This window comes from Heptranchias perlo, chromosome 20 (genome assembly GCF_035084215.1).
Source record: "Heptranchias perlo isolate sHepPer1 chromosome 20, sHepPer1.hap1, whole genome shotgun sequence".
In the NCBI taxonomy this organism is placed as follows: Eukaryota; Metazoa; Chordata; class Chondrichthyes; order Hexanchiformes; family Hexanchidae; genus Heptranchias; species Heptranchias perlo.
In genome coordinates this window covers 24,872,991-24,891,919 of record NC_090344.1, presented here as the reverse complement: position 1 = coordinate 24,891,919, position 18,929 = coordinate 24,872,991, and the positions used below count along the sequence as shown (strand labels likewise).

General features: G+C 45.4%; 1 non-coding gene across 1 annotated transcript; it reads left to right on the top strand.

Moving 5' to 3' along the window:
- The first annotated feature begins 1,680 nt into the window (after nt 1-1,680).
- On the top strand, nt 1,681-1,775 carry trnay-gua (transfer RNA tyrosine (anticodon GUA)). The gene is made up of 2 exons: nt 1,681-1,717; nt 1,740-1,775. It is a non-coding gene; the product is annotated as a tRNA-Tyr (tRNA).
- Nucleotides 1,776-18,929: the final 17,154 nt, after the last annotated feature.

Here is an 18,929-nt window from a genome sequence, read left to right as displayed (position 1 = left end):
GGTGAATGACTGATTTTCGGAATGGAGGGAGGTATACAGTGGTGTTCCCCAGGGGTCGATGCTGGGACCACTGCTTTTCTTGATATATATCACTGACTTGTTCTGGATTCCCCCTCCAGAAGAAATCATTTCTCAGTATCTACCTTATTGTATACCTTTATTATTTTAAACACCTCAGTGAGATCACATCTCAATGTTCCAAACTCATGGGAATAAAAACCAAGTTCATGCCACCTATCCTCATAATTTAATCCTTTTAACCCCGGCATCATTCTGGTGAATCTGCACTGTATCTTTCCCAAGGCCGATTTATCTCTCCTGAGGTTCAGTGTCCAGTTCTCCAGATGGGGTCTGACCAAGGTTCTTTGCAACTGAAGCATCACTTCTGTATTCCAACCCCACTCAAGATAAAGGTCAACATTAAATTAGACTTGTTGATTATTGTCAAGATTTGTAAGGTATTTGCAAAGGATTCGAGGGAATCTTAGAGTTGGGATTTTTCTTTATTCTGTCCACTCAAGGAGTTTGATAACAGACTTACTCCTTTGAATTTAGTGCTGGATTATTGGTCCGTGATGTGTTTACTTGTTTGTATTTTGTTAAATACATTTGCTGAGTGTATTTAAATTGAAGACGAGATTCCCAGACCTGATGCTCTATTCACGCATTGAAGGTGAGAGAGATGCTGTGGGACACACGATAAGTCCAGTAGCTGAAAGTGTTCACAGACTGGGTTTTGTGTTTAGTGATCCCGGGTACATTACCGATACCTTCCATGGATCTGAAGGCTGGATAAGGCACTCAGGAAGGACCGGGGAACTGGGACTTGGCCATGAGAGTAATTGAAGGTATGAGAACTGAAGTAATTTACAGTGAGAAAGGAGAAAAGACATAATAATCGGTAATTAGGACATCAATTAGTCTCTTATCTTGAATTCAGCAAGTAACTGAACCATTCTGTTTGAAACAATGTTGATTTATTTGACATATAAGCAGAATATTGAATTTCAGCCCAGTTATAGCGGTTATTAACATCTGCAGAAACAAATCCCAACTGCCAGAATGAAGTTCTGCTGCTGAAACCCTCATCCGTGCCTTTGTTTGCTTCTAGACTCGACTATTCCAATGCTCTCCAGGCCCAGCCTTCCACTTTACACCCTCCATAAACTTGAACCCACAATCTCCAGATCAATAATCAGTCGCATTATTCATTGTGTCACTGGCCCAGGCTGTGGAGAACACGGAGCAGCTCCCACTCCCACAGCGCTGCGGTATGAGCAGGTACCGAGTCAGCCTCAGTCATGAGCACTGGAATCCACGAGTCCGGGTGTGTCAAAGGTGCACGGTGAACAATCACCAAAGTGAAACATTTTTGCCAGTTCTCATCAATATCTCAGCTGGTAGCACGACAAGACTGTCGTGGAAAAAAATAACTTATCCTTACGTCATTTGCTCAATTCCTGCTCGAAGGAGTACGTGCAAACTTTCTGTGTCTGCCCAAACAAGGATGTTTTGCCTCTGCTCACCAGCAGGGAGTGCTTTTGAGCAGCAATACTTCAAAACACTCAGCTCTCGCTTTCAGGCAAAAGAAGTCATCGATCAGCACCGGCCTCCACGAGTCTGAACATGTCAACAGGCGCACAATGAACAATCACCAAAGAGATTCTTTTATATGGCTTCCCTTTGATAGCTCAGCTGGTAGAGCGGAGGACTGTAGTGAATTAAACCAAAGTAAGGTCATCCTTAGGTCGCTGGTTCAATTCCGGCTCGAAGGAGTGAGTGTGTTTTTGCAATAAGCAGCAATTACCTCAAGGTCGCTCTCTTAACTTTACAGGCAGTTTACAGATTAACATGTTGCCACTGAGTCACAGGACACCACTTTTCCTTTCTCAAATCTGAAAGCTTTCTGTGTCTGCCCGAGCACGGCTGTTTCACTCGAGCATTTCCCTCTGCTCACCAGCAGGGAGTGCCTTTGAGCAGCAACACTTCAAACGGCCCTCAATTTCAGGCAAAAAAGGTCTTCGATCAGTCAGTCAGTCAGGGCTCACGCTGCTCCCTCAAGCTCGGGCGGCTGTTGCTTTCCGGTGACCTCGTCTTCCTTCGGCTCGGGCTCTTCTCAGCATCATTCATGATTACTGTGGCTTCCCGTTCTGCTGTTCCTCACTTGCTGATGCTCAATACCGCCGATTGGAGCAAAGTATTTCATATATTCAGGGAGCGGCAACCCAAGGCAAGATTTCTCTGCTGGTCGTGGAGCAGCTTGGAGGCGAGTGCGAGGCGGGAACTGTGAAGGGCGATTTACAAACAGCAAACGAGGAATTAGCTCAACTGGTAGAGCGCTCACTTGGCATGTGAGAAGTAGTGAGATCGTTGATTATATTCTCCACTCACCGTTTGTCTTGGTGCAATTATACAGAAAGAAGAGTGTTGTCAGCGATTCCATAGCCCATGAACTTCCTAAACTTCACTGTTTGTTTGGGTACAGAGAGGTCAAGGGGCAGCAAATCTTTTGATGGGCTGCAGTCAGCAAAAGGTCTTGATTTTGCTCTGCAGCAAAGATGGAAAGATGAGGTGAGAGATGGAAAAAAAGCTTCGTAATCCCTGATGCCTTCTCTGAAGATTGAATTCAGGACCCTCAGATTATGACAATGATGCACTGCTTGCTGGCACTGAGAAGGCACTTATGGAGCCAGCAGCACCACCAAGTTGGACAGCTTGCAAGGTATTGAAAGCCATAAAATAATGCACAGTTTGCAAAAGAAAATGCGAGCCAAGTCAGAGTTGAACCCACAGTGTTCTGATCCATAATCAGATGCGTTATCCATTGTACCACCAGCCCCTGTTATAACGAGAGAGTAGCAGTGGGAGGCAGTGAGCATGGCGGAGGTACTAAATAAACACTTTGCATCTGTCTTCATCAAGGAAGAAGATGCTGCCAGAATGTCAGTCAAGGAAGATGTCGTTGAGATACTGGATTGGCTAAAAATTCATAAAGAGGAGGTACTTGAAAGGCTGGCTGGACTTAAAGTAGAAACGTCACCTGGTCCGGATGGGATGCATCCTACGTTACTGAGGGAAGTAACGGTGGAAATTGCAGAGGTACTGGCCATAATCTTCCAAACATCCTTAGATATGGGGGTGATGCCAGAGGACTGGAGAATTGCAAATGTTACACCATTGTTCAAGAAAGAGTGAAAGATAAATCCCAGCAACTACAGACCAGTCAGTTTAACCTCGGTAGTGGGGAAAGTTCTAGCAACGATAATCCGGGCACAATTGGCAGTCACTTGGACAAGGATTAGGGAAAGCCAGCACGGATTTGTTAAAGGCAAATCGTGTTTAACTAACTTGATACAGTTTTTTGATAAGGTAACAGAGAGGGTCGATGAGGACAATTCGGTTGATGTGGTGTGTATGGACTTTCAAAAGGCGTTTGATAAAGTGCCGCATAATAGGCTTGTCATCAAGATTGAAGCCCGTGGAATAAAATGGGCAGTAGCAGCATGGTTTACAAAATTGGCTGAATAACATGAAGCAGAGAGTAGTGGTGAATGACTGATTTTCGGAATGGAGGGAGGTGTACAGTGGTGTTCCCCAGGGGTCGGTGCTGGGACCACTGCTTTTCTTGATATTTATTAATGACTTGGACCTGTGTATACAGAGCACAATTTCCAAACTTGCAGATGACACAAAACTTGAAAGTGCAGTGAACAGTGAGGATAATAAACTGTGAGGAGGAGAGTGATTTACTTCAAGAGATTCCCAATTCGATTCGGAAATGCAGTGGATCCGTGGCTCTAACACAGGCGGACACCCTAAATGGGAAGATATTGAGGAAAAGTTAGGATAAATGAGGTGGTGGCCGGGTATGAGACAGGATATTAAAGATCTTGTGGCGGGATGTGTGATTTGTGCTCGATCTGACCCTGTAAGGAAACACAATCGGGCGGCTCGGATGTGACAGCCACCCTCGGGTCCATGGGATCGGATACAGATTGATTATACAGGGCCCTGACCGACTACCTCACCCGGTCATCAATATCTCCTGGTTGGGGGAGATCCATTCTTTAGGCTCTTCCCACCCGCAATCAGATGGCTGAAATTACCGCCACTAAACTTGTTTATGATGTCTTTATTCAGTGGGGAATCCCTCGGATAGTGGATTCTGATAATGGATCCTCATTTGTCGGGGCTGTGGTAAAAGATATCCTGGAAATACTCGAGATTGATGAGAATTTACATATTATTTACCACCCCAAGCAGCAGGACAAGTGGAAGGTATGAATGGCCCCATCAAAAAGGAATTGGTCAAATCTCTGAATCGGACCTGTTCCAATTGGGACTTGGTCCTTCCCCTTGTCTTGATGCGGGTCCGTGCTGGAATGTGCAAATCTACAGGGTTTGCACGAAGCACGGGCCCTCCAATGCAATTCTGGGAAAATCTTCTTTCACCATTTGCCCCTGATGATCAGACACAGGTCTTGTATCAGGAGTGGATGCAACGCTTCAAAAGAGCATCTCCTCGCTGTACAAGTGAGTGTGGGAGCTACTGACGAAACTAACCTTGTCCGTAGTATTGTACGGTGTGATGATAGGTCAGATATTTCTGAAATGGAGCTTGGACAGAAGGTTATGGTCCTGAATCCAAGGCCCATGTTACCCTTTGGTTCCACAAAATGGAAAGGTCGGTTTACAGTCGTTGACAGCCTGGGCCCCTCTTTATATGCTGTCAACATGGGGTAATTGGGCGTCTCATGGAAGCATGTAACGCAAATTAAAACGTTTGGGACACAGAAGGGGAAGTGAGGAAAAAAACAGGAGCATGATTCTTTAGTCTATGGCAGAAGTTCTTTTGTTTTCAGTGTCCTGTCTCTGTAGGAAGTCGGTGTGATGCTGTCTTTATATAAAAGCCGGTGTCAATGTTTCGATGTTATTGGCTGTCGCTACATTTTTCCCTCATGATTAAAGGATCAACTGCTGTCTCTGTGATAACAAACTGGTGAAATCTTGCAGATTGCTCTGCAGCATTGTTTCACAGAGTAGACCATTTTAAAAGAAATCCGGATTTAGTTGTATTAGGACTTTTGTGCATCTTTTGCAGGCACAAAGACTGAAAAAGTGGAAATATTTTTTCTTTTTCATTTGGCAAAGTTTTAAAAGAAAAGTGTAATTGAAAGCTGTGAGAAGCTGTGTGACACTGGTCAGTGATGTTCGGGTCCGTCTTCTTCCTGATAAGAAATTGACGCCTTCCACAAGCAGCTGTGTCTTTTTTTGGTTTCTGGTATGTGCTTGACTCGGGTTAAATCTGAGCAACATTCAGGAGAAGGACAAAATGTTGGAGTGAGCGCTGAAAACTTTGTTTCTCCTGCAGATGACCGCTGATAAAGAATCTCCGATAGTTAATCCAGCCACGATCCAAGGAGATGGAGAGAAAAGGGACCGTGGTCCAATTCTCTTGTCTGTGGTCTATTGTTGCTCATGGTGGGGACAATATTGTTGGTGTCGGTTGGCCCGCAAAAAGCTTTCATCTTTGAAACTTTTGTCTCTGTCCCATCGAGCCCTATTACGCATGGGGCTGACTGGGTGGAAGGAGTAAATGATCAATGTCGTATCCCTGGGACTGCTTTTACCGATGTGACCCGAAATGAGACTTTGTGTATAATGGCTCGGTGAAATGTTTGGAGAGTCAATGGATGAATTGTGGTCGCAGAATTAAGATCCTTACAGGAATGGAATGCGGGGACAATAATATGTTCAGGCCAGGGTGCTTACGGTGTAAATTAATTAATGATTCAGGCTTGATACGTTATGAAGGACGAGTGTGCGTCGCAGGTACAGTCTATTAAGCGGTGCAGTGACGATCGTAGGGACCACTATGATCGGTTACAATATCCATTATGAAATCGTTCACAAAAAGGCCTCCATGTGGAGTGACATCAGTGGTCTGAGGTAACTGTCTGATAAAGGAACCAGCCTCATTGTCTTGCTCTCTGTGTGGTGGCATGATAATGAATCCTCTTACACGTAAACCTTTTCAATAAACACTAGAATATTGCCGTGAACATCTGTGTACATTCTTCACATACTCGCACAGGCAATATTGGGAGGTGACATGTAACGCTCCCACCGTCCTGACAGGCTTGTGTGGGACAGCAGGTGAAAGGATGTCGGTTTCTATAAGGGTGAACCCTTTGCCCTGCCTCAATGTGGATCCTAAACAACTCCTGTACCGGGAAGTGGCACAACAGTGTCACTGCATGATGTGAGCCCGCCCCAGATCAGGGCAGGTCCTCTTGTTCCGATGCTCCACCGGAATCTTACATTGTATCAGGTTATGAATTGGAAAATAGTGCACGTTTCTCATCCATTTTCTTTGCTTGATGTGTCGCGGAAGTATAATAATTGTTCACAGTCCGTGTCCAGTGTCCAAGTCAGGGTAAAACGTGACCTTCGAGATAGCTTAGCGACCGGAGTAGGGCTGGGAGCGGCATCTCCAAATGCCATGATTAATGAAGTCCCAGTGAACAAATTACAAACACTGGGTAAAGATGTAAAAGCAATGGCTCATCCCATTAAAGATGCGCTCGGGGCTGAATTTATTTATTTTCTTTAATTCGTTCATAGGATGTGGGCGTCTCTGGCGAGGCCAGCATTTATTGCCCATTCCTATTTGCCCTTGAGAAGGTGGTGATGAGCTGCCATCTTGAACCGCTGCAGTCCGTGTGGTGACGGTTCTCCCACAGTGCAGTTAGGAAGGGAGTTCCAGGTTTTTGACCCAGCGACGATGAAGGAACTGCGATATATTTCCATGTCGGGAAGGTGTGTGACTTGGAGGGGAACGTGCAGGTGGTGTTGTTCCCATGTGCCTGCTGCCCTTGTCCTTCTAGGTGGTAGAGTTCGTGGGTTTGGGAGGTGCTGTCGAAGAAGCCTTGGCGAGTTGCTACAGTGCATCCTGTAGATGATACACAGTGTGGCTACGGTGCACCGCTGGTGAAGGGAGTGAATGTTTAGGTTGGCGGATGGGGTGCCAATCAGCGGACTGCTTTCTCCTGGATGGTGTCGAGCCTCTTGAGCGTTGTTGGAGCTGCACTCATCCTGGCAAGTGGAGAGTATTCCATCACACTCCTGACTTGCTCCTTGTAGATGGTGGAAAGGCTTTGGGGAGGCAGGAGGTGGGTTACCCGCCGCAGAATATCCAGCCTCTGACCTGCTCTTGTAGCCACAGTATTTATCTGGCTGATCCAGTTAAGTTTCTAGCCAATGGTGACCCCCAGGATGTTGATGGTGGGGGAATCGGCGATGGTAATGCCGTTAATGTCAACGGGAGATGGTTAGACTTTCTCTTGTTGGAGATGGTCATTGCCTGGTCTTTTTCCTGCACGAATGTTACTTGCAACTTATCTGCCCAAGCCTGGATGTTGTACAGTTCTTGCTGCATGCAGGCATAGATTGCTTCATTATCTGAGGGGTTGCGAATGGAACTGAACACTGTGCAATCAGGAGCAAACATCCCCATTTCTGACCTTATGATGGAGGGATGGTCATTGATGAAGCAGCTGAAGATGGTTGGGCCGAGGACATTGGCCTGAGGAACTCATGAAGCAATGTCCTGGGGCTGAGTTGATTGGCCCCCAACAACCACTACCATCTTCCTTTGTGCTAGGTATGACTGCAGCCAGTTGAGAGTTTTCCCCCTGATTCCCATTGACTTCAATTTTACAAGGGCTGCTTTGTGCCACATTCGGTCAAATGCTGCCTTGATGTCAAGGGCAGACACTCTCACCTCACATCTGGAATTCAACTCTTTTGTCTGTCTGTGTTTGGATCAAGGCTGTAATGAGGTCTGGAGACGAGTAGCCTTGGTGGAACACAAACTGAGCATCGGTGAGCAGGTCATTGGTGAGAAAGTGATGCTTGAAAGCATTGTCGACGACACCTTCCAACACTTTGCTGATGATTGAGAGTAGACTGATGGGGCGGCAATTGGCCAGATTGGATTTGTCCTGCTTTTCGTGGACAGGACATAACTAGTTAATTTTCCACATTGTCGGGTAGATTCCAATGATGCAGCTGTGCTGTAACAGTTTGGCTAGAGGCGTGGTTATTTCTGGAGCACAAGTCTTCAGCACTACAGCCGGGATGTTGTCGGGGCCTATGGCCTTTTCTGCATCCAGTGCACTCAGCCGTTTCTTAATATCACGTGGAGTGAATCGAATTGTCTGAAGACTGGCTTCTGTGAAGGTGGGGATATCGGGAGGAGGCCGAGATGGATCATTTACTACGCAATTCTGGCTGTAGATGGTTGCAAACGCTTCAACCTTGTTTTTTGCACTCACATGCTGATCTCTGCAATCATTGAGGATGGGGATGTTTACAGATCCTCCTCCCCACGGTTAGTTGCTTAATTGTCCACCACCATTCACGACTGGATGTGGCAACTGCAGAGCTTTCATCTGATCCGTTGGTTGTGGAATCGCTTAGCTCTGTCTGTAGCATGTTGCTTCCGCTGTTTCGCATGCATGTGGTCCTGAATTGTAGCTTCACCAGGTTGGCACCTCATTTTTAGGTACGCCTGGTGCTGCTCCTGGCATGCTCTTCTGCACTCCTTATTGAACTAGGGTTGATCCTCGGGCTTGTTGGTAATGTTAGAGTGAGGAATATGCCTGGCCATGAGGTTACAGATTGTGCTGGAATACAATTCTGCTGCTGCTGATGGGCCACAGCGCCTCATGGATGCCCAGATTTGAGCTGCTGGATCTGTTCTGAACCTATCCCATTTAGCACGGTGGTAGTGCCACACAACACGTTGGATGGTGTCCTCAGTGCCAAGACGGGACTTCACCTCCACGAGGACTGTGCGGTAGTCACTCCTACCAATACTGTCATGGACAGATGCATTTGCCACAGGTAGATTGGTGAGGACGATGTCAAGTTCGTTTTTCCCTCGTGTTGGTTCGCTCACCACCTGCCGCAGGCCCAGTCCAGCAGTTATGTCCTTTAGGACTCGGCCAGCTCGGTCAGTAGTGGTGCTACCGAGCCACTCTTGGTGATGGATATTGAAGTCCCCCACCCAGAGTACATTCTGTGCCATGGCTTCCCTCAGTGCTTCCTCCAAGTGGTGTTCAACATGGAGGAGGACGGATTCGTCAGCTGAGGGAGGGCGGTAGGTGGTATTCAGCAGTAGGTTTCCTTGAATGAAGGACAAATGGTGATGGGTCAGGGAGTTTATGGAAATGAAGGAGAAATGGTGATCGGCCAGGGAGAATCTGTAAATGAAGCAGAAATGGTGATAAGGCAGGGAGAGTCTGTAAATGAAGGTTAAATGGTGACGGGTCAGGGGGCGTCTGTAAATGAAAGAGGTATGTTGATCGGTCAGGGAGTGTCTGTAATTGAAGGAGAACTAGTGATGGTTCAGGGAGTGTCTGTAAATGAAGGAGAAATGGTGATCGATAAGGAATCGTCTGTAAATTAAGAAGAAATGGTGAATGTCAGGGCGAGTCTGTAAATGAGGAAGAAAATGTGATGGCTCATAAGAAAATAAGAAATAGGAGCAGGAGTCGGCCATACGCCCCATTGAGCCTGCACTGCCATTCAATGAGATCAAGGCTGATCATTGACCTCAACTCCACTTTACTGCCCGATCTGCATATCCCTTGATTCCCTTCGAGTCCAAAAATCTATCAATTTCAGCCTTGCATACACTCAACGACTGTGCATTCACAGCCCTCTGAGGTAGAGAATTCCAAAGATTTACAACCCTCTGAGTGATGAAATTCCTCCTCATCTCAGTCTTAAATGGCCGACCCCTTATCCTGAGACAATGCTCCTACTTCTACACTCTCCAGCCAGGAGAAACATCCTCTCAGTATCTACCCTCTCAAGCCCTCTCAGAATCTTACAAGTTTCAATGAGATCACCTCTCATTCTTAGAACCATAGAACCAAAGAAAAGATACAGCACAGAAGGGGGCCATTCGGCCCATCGTGTCCGCACTGGCTCGAAGAACAACCAGGTGTCCATTCTAATCCCACCTTCCAGCACCCGTTCCGTAGCCCTGCGGCTTACAGCATTTTAGGTGCAGGTCCAGGTACTTTTTAAAAGAGGTGAGGGTCCCTGCCTCTACCACCAATTTGGGAAGCGAATTCCATACACCCACCACCCTCTCGGTAAAAAAGTTTTTCCTCATGTCCCCTCTAATCCTTCCGCCAATCAGCATAAATTTATATCCTCTAGTTCTTGAACTCTCTGCAAGGGGAAACAGGTACTTCCTGTCTACTCCATTTGGGCCCCTCATAATTTTGTACACGTCAATCAAGTCACCACTCAGCCTCCTCAGCTCCAAGGAAAACAACCACAACCGATCAAATCTCTCCTCGTAGCTGCAATTTTCAAGCCCTGGCAACATTCATGTAAATCTTCTCTGCACTCTCTCCAGAGCAATTATGTCCTTCCTGTAATGCGGTGACCAGAACTGCGCACAATACTCCAGCTGTGGCCTTACCAGCGTTTTACGCAGTTCCATCATTACATCCTTGCTATTGTTTTCTTTACCTCGACAAAAAACGGAGGGTATTCCGTATGCCTTCTTCACAACCTTATCTCCCTGTGCTACCACCTTCGGGGACCTGTGCACGTGCACTCCATGGTCTCTCACTTCCTCTCCCCTCTCAATATATTCCCGTTTACTGCATATTCCCTTTTACTGTTTGCCCTCCCTAAGTGCATTGCCTCACACTTCTCCGGGTTGAAGTACATTTGCCACTTTTCTGCCCACTTCCACCAACCCATTGTTATCTTCTTACAGTCTACAGCTACCCTCTTCACTATCAATTACACAGCCAATTCTTGTGTGATCTGCAAATTTGCCAAACATGCCCCCAACATTCAAGTCCAAATCATGAAGTTAGACCACTATGAACAAGGGACCCAACACTGAGCCCTATGGCACACCACTGGAAACAGATTTCCATTCGCAAAGACATCCATCGACTTTTACCCTTTGTTTCCTGTTACTGAGCCAATTTTGGATCTAATTCGCCACATTTCTCTGTATCCGATGGGCTTTTACCTTTCTGACCAGTCTGCCCTGTGGGACCTTGTCAAATGCCTTACAAAAATCCATGTAGACAACATCCACTGCACTATTCTCATCAATCCTCCTTGTCACTTCCTCAAAGAATTCAATCAGATTTGTAAGGCATGACCTTCCCTGAACAAATCCATGCTGACTATCCCTTATTAAACCATGCCTTTCCAAATGACAGTTTATCCTATCTCTCAGTATTGATTCTAATAGTTTGCCCACCACCGAGGTAAGACTGACCGGCCGAGAATTATTCGCCCTTTCCCTCGTACCCTTTTTAAAAAATGGTCTTACGTTTGCAGTCTTCCAGTCCTCCGGTACCTCCCCTGTATCAAGTGAGGATTGGAAAATTATCCTCAGAGCATCCGCTGTTTCCTCCCTGGCTTCCATCAATAGACTAGGAAACAATCCATCCAGCGTTGGTGACTAATCGACTTTCAAGGATTCCAGTCCCTCTGGTACTTCCTCTCTTCTTATGTTTACCTTATCCAATATTTCACAACTCTCCTCTTCAACTACTACATCCGGATCATCCCGTTCTTTGGGAAAACGGAGACAAAATATTCATTTAAAACCCGACCCACATCCTCTGCATCTACACACAAGTTACCCTTATCATCCCTGATAGGTCCTACCCTTTCATTCGCTATCCTCTTGTTCTTAATGTACTGATAAAATATCTAACATTCTTCTAAACTCCAGAGAGAATCGGCCCATTCTACTCAATCTCTCCTCATAGGACAACCCTCTCATCCCAGGAATCAATTTAGTGAACCTTCGCTGCATATGCCCTTCCTTAGATAAGGAGGGACCAACTGTACACAGTACTCCAGGTGTGGTCTCACCAAAGCCCTGTACAATTGCAACAAGACTTCCTTATTCTTCTACTCCAACCCCCTTGCAATAAATTCCAACATTCCAGTTGCCTTCGAATTGCTTGCTGTACCTGCATGTTATCTTTCGGTGTTTCTTGTACGAGGACACCCAAATCTCTCTGTACACCAACATTTAAGAGTTTCTCACCATTTTAAAAATTCTGTTTTTCTATTCTTCCTACCAAAGTGAGTAACCTCACATTTCCCCACATTATACTCTATCTGTCATCTTCTTGGCCACTCACTTAACCTGTCTATATCCCTTTGCAGGTTCTTTGTGTCCTCCTCACAGCTTACTTTCCCACCTAGCTTCATGTCGTCAGCAAACTTGGATACATTACACTCGGTTCCATTCATCGAAATCATTGTAAGTAGCTGATGCCCAAGCACTGATCCTTGCGGCACCCCACTAGTTACACCTCTCGGTCATTAATATATATCAAAAGACTCATGGTCCTAATACCAACCCCCATGGAACATCACTGTATACTTCCTTCCAGTCTGTAAAACAACGGTTCACCACTGATCTCCACATTCTGTCTCTCAGCCAATTTTGTATCCATGCTGCCATGGGCTTCAATTTTACCAACAGGTCCATTAGGTGGCACTTAACCAAACGCTTTTGAATTGTCCGTTTACACAACATCGAGTCACTACCCTCATCAACCCTCTCCGTTATTTCATTGAAGAACTCAATCATATTAGTCAGACATAATTTTACTTTCAACAAATCTATACTGACTGTCATTTATTAACCCACGTTCTTCCAAGTGAGAATTAATTTTCTCCCGGATTCTAGTCTCTCGAAGTTTCCCACCACCGACGGTAGGCTGACTGGTCTGTCATTGCCGGGTTTATCCCTCTCCCACATTTATGAACAGGGGTGTAACACTTGCAATCCTCCAGTCCTCAGACACCACTCCCATATCCAATGAGGATTGGAAGATTGTGGTCAGAGCCTCCGCTATCTACACCCTGACTTCACTCAGTAATCTAGGAGGCATCCCATCTGGACCGAAAGACTTTTTTACTTTGAGCACTGCAATCTTCTAAGTACCTCCTCTTTATCTATTTTTATCGTCTCCAATATCACCACTACCTCCTCCTTTACTGTAAAATGGCAGAATCCTCATCTCTGGTGAAGACGGATTTAAAGAACTTATTTAGTGCCTCAGCCATGCCCTCTGCCTCCACAAGAAGATCTCCTTTTTTGTTATTAATCCGACCCCACACTTCTTTTGACTCCCCTTTTACTGTTTGTATGTTTATAAAAGACTTTTGGATTCCCTTTTATGTTAACCGCCAATCTATTCTCATACTCTCTCTTTGCACCTCTGATTCCCTTTTTTAGATCTCCTCTGTACTTTCTTTATTCAGCCTGGTTCACGACTATATTATGAACCTTACATTCGTCATAAGTCTCCTTTTTCTGTTTCATTTTAATCTCTATCTCTTTCGTCATCCAGGGAGCTCTCGCTTTGGATGCCCTTCCTTTCTCCCCCGTGGGGATCTGTCTGCTCTGCACCTGAACCAACTCCTCCTTCAAGGCCTCCCATTTTTCAATTACTGTTTTGTTGCCAACTATTGATCCTGATCCACCTGGACAAGATCCCTTTTTAACTCACTGGAATTAGCCCTCCTCCAGTTAAGTATTTTCACATTTGTTTGTTCCTTGTCCTTTTCCGTAACTATCCTAAACCTAATGAGGTTATGATCACTGCTGCCCCACTGAAACATGCTGCACCTGCCCCACTTCATTCTCCACACCGAGCCCATTGCTGTATTCACATTCACTGTCTCACATGCACTCTCTCACATGCACTCTCTCACATTCACTCTCTCACATTCACTCTCTCACATTCGCACTCTCACATTCACACTCTTACATTCACTCTCTCACATTCACTCTCTCACGCTCTCTCACAATCATTCCCTCACATTCACTCTCTCACGCTTTCTCACATTCACTCTCTCACAATCATTCTCTCACATTCACTCTCTCACATTCACTCTCAAGCTCTGCACATTCACTCTCTCACGCTCTCTCACCCTTTCACTCAGGGTTTAGGACCACTGAAAGATGATGCGATGGGTTTGGATTTCAGCACAGGGACGAGGGAGAGTGTATGGGATGGGGATTTACAGCTTTGGGGGAACAAGAGAGGAAAGAATGTTCCATAGAAACTAGAATTGTCTGTTCTGAATTTCTATCCTGTACTTACAATGATAACTTTTGTAAACTCCTTTTACAGGGTATTAGAAGGGGAGGATTTGCAGAGGGAAACTCAAACCAAAGATCAAGTCAAGATCTGACAGAGTCACACGATTCATCAGGACCTGAATATCATCGGCCTTTGAATGTGGAAGGAGAAATGTTTGTCTGTTCTGTCTCTGGGAGAAGATTTCAAACATCGGTTTGAGTGGAAAAGCACCGAGACACCCACACCCGAGTGAGAGTGTTCCAGTGCACTGACTGTGGAAAGAGCTTTAACCAGTTACACAGACTGAAAAAACATCACACCATTCACAGCGGGGAGAAACCGTACACGTGTTCTGTGTGTGGACGAGGCTTCAACTGATCGTCCAACCTGGAGAGACACAAGGACACCCGGACCACGGAGAAACCGTGGAAATGTGGGGACTGTGGGAAGGGATTCAATTACCCGTCAGAGCTGGAAACTCATCGACGCAGTCACACTGGGGAGAGGCCATTCACCTGCTCCGTGTGTGGGAAGGAATTCGCTCAGTCATACAGCCTCCTGATACACCAGCGAGTTCACTCTGATAAGAAACCATTTAAATGTTCTGACTGTGAGAAGAGATTTAAAAGCAGAAACGAACTGCTGAGACACCAACGCACTCACACTGGGGAGAGGCCGTTCATCTGCTCCTTGTGTAAGAAGAGATTTAATCGGTCATCCCACCTTCTGTCACACCAGCGAGTTCACACTGGGGAGAGAACTTTAAATGTTTTGACTGTGAGAGAGCTTTAAAAGCACAAATGATCTGTTGAGACAGCAACACACTCACACTGGGGAGAGACTGTTCACCTGCTCCGAGTGTGGGAAGGGATTCACGGATTCTTCCCACCTTCTGAGACGGGTTGCACCCAATCAGAACCGGGACCAATATCCTCGCAGAGGGATGGGTACCAAAGGGCAGGTACAGATAGGACAAATTCAGACCACGAAACGGGAAGTCGAAAAGCAGTTATTTATGTCGTTAGCCACTCAGAAAGGCAAAAGAAGCAAAGGCTAAATCGTGCTCAGCACAGGACTTTGATGGGGTTAAAGGGCATATACTTCAATGGAAGGAGTATTACAAACAAAGCGGATGGGGTGATATAAATAGAGTACAAAATTATGTGGGGCCTCAATAGAGTAGACAGGAAGTACCTGTTTCCCCGAGCGGAGAGTTCAAGGACTAGAGGACAGAGATTTAAGCTGTTTGGCGGAAGGATTGGAGGGGACATCAGGAAAATCTTTTTTATCCAGAGGGTGGTGGGTGTATGGAATTCGCTACCCGAATTGGTGGTGGAGGCAGGGACCCTCAACTCATTTAAAAAGTACCTGGACCTGCACCTAAAGTGCTGTAAGCTGCAGGGCTATGGACTGGGTGGTGGAAGGTGGGAATGGAATGGGCACCTGGTTGTTCTTCGAGCCGGCATGGAGACAATGTGCCGAATGGCCCCCTTCTGTGCTGTATCTTTTCTATGGTTCTATTAGCTGAGGGTACAGATAGACACATGGCAGCATGATATCATTGCTATAACGGAAACCTTGCTTAAAGAGGATATAGAGTTTTCAGGCAGGATAGAGTGGTTGATAAAATGGAAGGGCTAGCATTATTGGTTAAAGAATCAGTTACAGTTGTGAAGAGGGATGATATGCTTAATGGATCACTAATCGAGGCCATATGGGTTGAGCTAAGAAATAAAAAAGGGGCAGTCACACTACTAGGCGTGTACTATAGACCCCCGAATAGTGAAAGAGAGATAGAAGAACAAATAAGTAGGCAAATTTCTGAGTGCAAAAATAAGAAGGCAATAATAGTAGGGGATTTCAACTCCCCTAACATCAACTGGGATTCAAACAGTGTGAGGGGCACAGAGGGTGCAAATTTTTGATCGGTGTACAGGAGAACTTTTTAGCCAGTACGTGACAAGCCCAACAAGAGCGGATGCAATTCTAGATTTAGTCCTTGGAAATGAAGATGGGCAAGTGGGTGAAGTGACAGTGGGTGACTATATTGGGGATAGTGATCAATTCAGTTAGTTTTAGTATTATTATGGAAAAGGACAGAGTTAAATCAGGAGTAAACGTTTTAAATTGGGGGAAGGCAAATTTTACAGCTCTAAGAGGTGATTTGGCAGAAGTGGACTGGACACAACTGCTTGAGAAATCAGTGGCAAGCCAGTGGGAGGCACTAAAAAGTGAAATTCTACGGGTACAATGCAGACACGTCCCCTCAAAGAAAAAGGGTGATACTGCCAAATTTAGAGCCCCCTGGTTGTCTAGAAGTATACGGGGCAAGAAAAAGCAGAAAAAGAAAGCTTTTGACTGTCACAGAAAACTAAATACTGCAAAAAGCCTAGGGGAGTATGGAAAGTACAGGGATGACGTAAAAAAGGAAACAGGGAAAGCAAAGGGAGGACATGAAGAAATATTAGCCAGTAAGATTAAAGAAAACCCAAAGATGTTTCATCACTACATTAAGAACAAGAGGATAGCTGAGGAAAAGTTGGGACCTATCAGGGATGATAAGGGTAACTTGTGTGCAGAAGCAGAGGATGTGGGTATGGTTTTAAATGAATATTTTCTCCCCGTATTCACAAAGGAAAGGGATGATCCGGACTTATTAGTTGAAGAGGAGAGTTGTGAAATATTGGATAAGATAAACATAACGAGAGAAGAAGTATTAGAGGGACTGGAATCCTTGGAAGTTGATAAGTCACCAGGGCCGGATAGATTGTTTTCTAGGCTATTGATGGAAGCCAGGGAGGAAATAACGGATGCTCTGAGGATCATTTTCCAATCCTCACTAAATACAGGGGAGGCACCGGAGGACTGGAAGACTGCAAATGTCGTAACATTGTTTAAAAAGGCTACGAGGGAAAGTCTGAACAATTATAGGCCGGTCAGTCTTATCTCGGTGGTGGGCAAACTATTAGAATCAATACTGAGAGATAGGATAAACTGTCACTTGGAAAGGCATGGTTTAATCAGGGATAGTCAGCATGGAATTGTTCAGGGAAGATCATGCCTTACAAATCTGATTGAATTCTTTGCGGAAGTGACAAGGAGGATTGATGAGGGTAGTGCAGTGGATCTTGTCTACGTGGATTTTAGTAAGGCATTTGACAAAATCCCACATGGCAGATTGGTCAGAAAGGTAAAAGCCCATCGGATACAGGGAAATGTGGCGAATTCGATCCAAAATTGGCTCAGTAACAGGAAACAAAGGGTAAAAGTCGATGGATGTTTTTGCGAATGGAAATCCATTTCCAGTGGTGTGCCACAGGGCTCAGTGTTGGGTCCCTTGCTGTTTGTGGTCTATCTTAATGATTTGGACTTGAATATAGGGGGCATGATTGGCAAATTGCAGATGACAAAAAAATTGTAAACAATTTTACAACACCAAGTTATAGTCCAGCAATTTTATTTTAAATTCACAAGCTTTCGGAGGCTTCCTCCTTACTCAGGTGAACGTTGTTGGAAAGGAGGAAGGAGGAAGCCTCCGAAAGCTCGTGAATTTAAAAGAAATTGCAGGACTATAACTTGGTGTTGTAAAATTGTTTACAATTGTCAACCCCAGTCCATCACCGGCATCTCCACATCATGACAAAAAAATTGGCTGTGTAGTTGATAGTGAAGAGGATAGCTGTTGACTCCAAGAAGATGTCAATGGGTTGGTTAAGTGGGCGGAAAAGTAGCAAATGGAGTTCAACCTGGAGAAGTGTGAGGCAATGCACTTAGGTAGGGCAAACAGTAAAAGGGAGTACGCAGTGAACTGGAATATATTGAGAGGGGAGAGGAAGTGAGAGACCATGCAGTGCATGTGCACAGGTCCCTGAAGGTGGCAGTACAGGTAGATAAGGTTGTGAAGAAGGCATACGGAATGCTCTCCGTTATCAGCCAAGGTATAGAATACATAAGCAGGGATGTAATGATGGAATTGTATAAAACGCTGGTAAGGCCACAGCTGGAGTATTGTGAGACGTTCTGGTCACCACATTACAGGAAGGATGTAATTGCTCTGGAGAGAGTGCAGGGAAGATTTACAAGAATGTTGCTAGGGCTTGTAAATTGCAGCTATGAGGAGAGATTGGATAGGCTGGGGTTGTTTTTCGTGGAGCAAAGGATGCTGAGAGGAGACTTGATTGAGTTTTACAAAATTATGAGGGGACGAGATTGAGTAGACAGCTGTTTCCCCTAGCGGAGAGGTCAAGAACTAGAGGACATAGATTTAAGCTGATTGGCGGAAGGATTCGAGGGGACATGAGGAAAAACCTCTTTACCCAGAAGGTGGTGGGTGTATGGAATTCGCTGCCTGAATTGGTGGAAGAGGCAAGGATCCTGAACTCTTTAAAAAGTACCTGGACCTGCACCTAAAGTGCTGTAAGCTGCATGGCTACGGACCGGGTGCTGGAAGGTGGGATTAGAATTGGCACCTGGTTGTTCTTCGAGCCGACGTGGACACAATGGGCCGAATGGCCTCCTTCTGTGCTGTATCTTTTCTATGGTTCTCTGGTTACCTTATATCCAGTAATACCAGGTTTTGGCTGTTGTCAGAAATAGACCCTTCGTGGTCGTCAATTGTAGGATTTAAACCACTATTTTCAGGATTATAATCTAATCCAATCTAAGAACTGGTTCCTGACAACAAGACCACCACGGTACTGGTATTATGGTTGAAGGCAAAACAGATTTATTAAGCAAATCATAATTAGTACAAAAAAGGTGATACTTAAA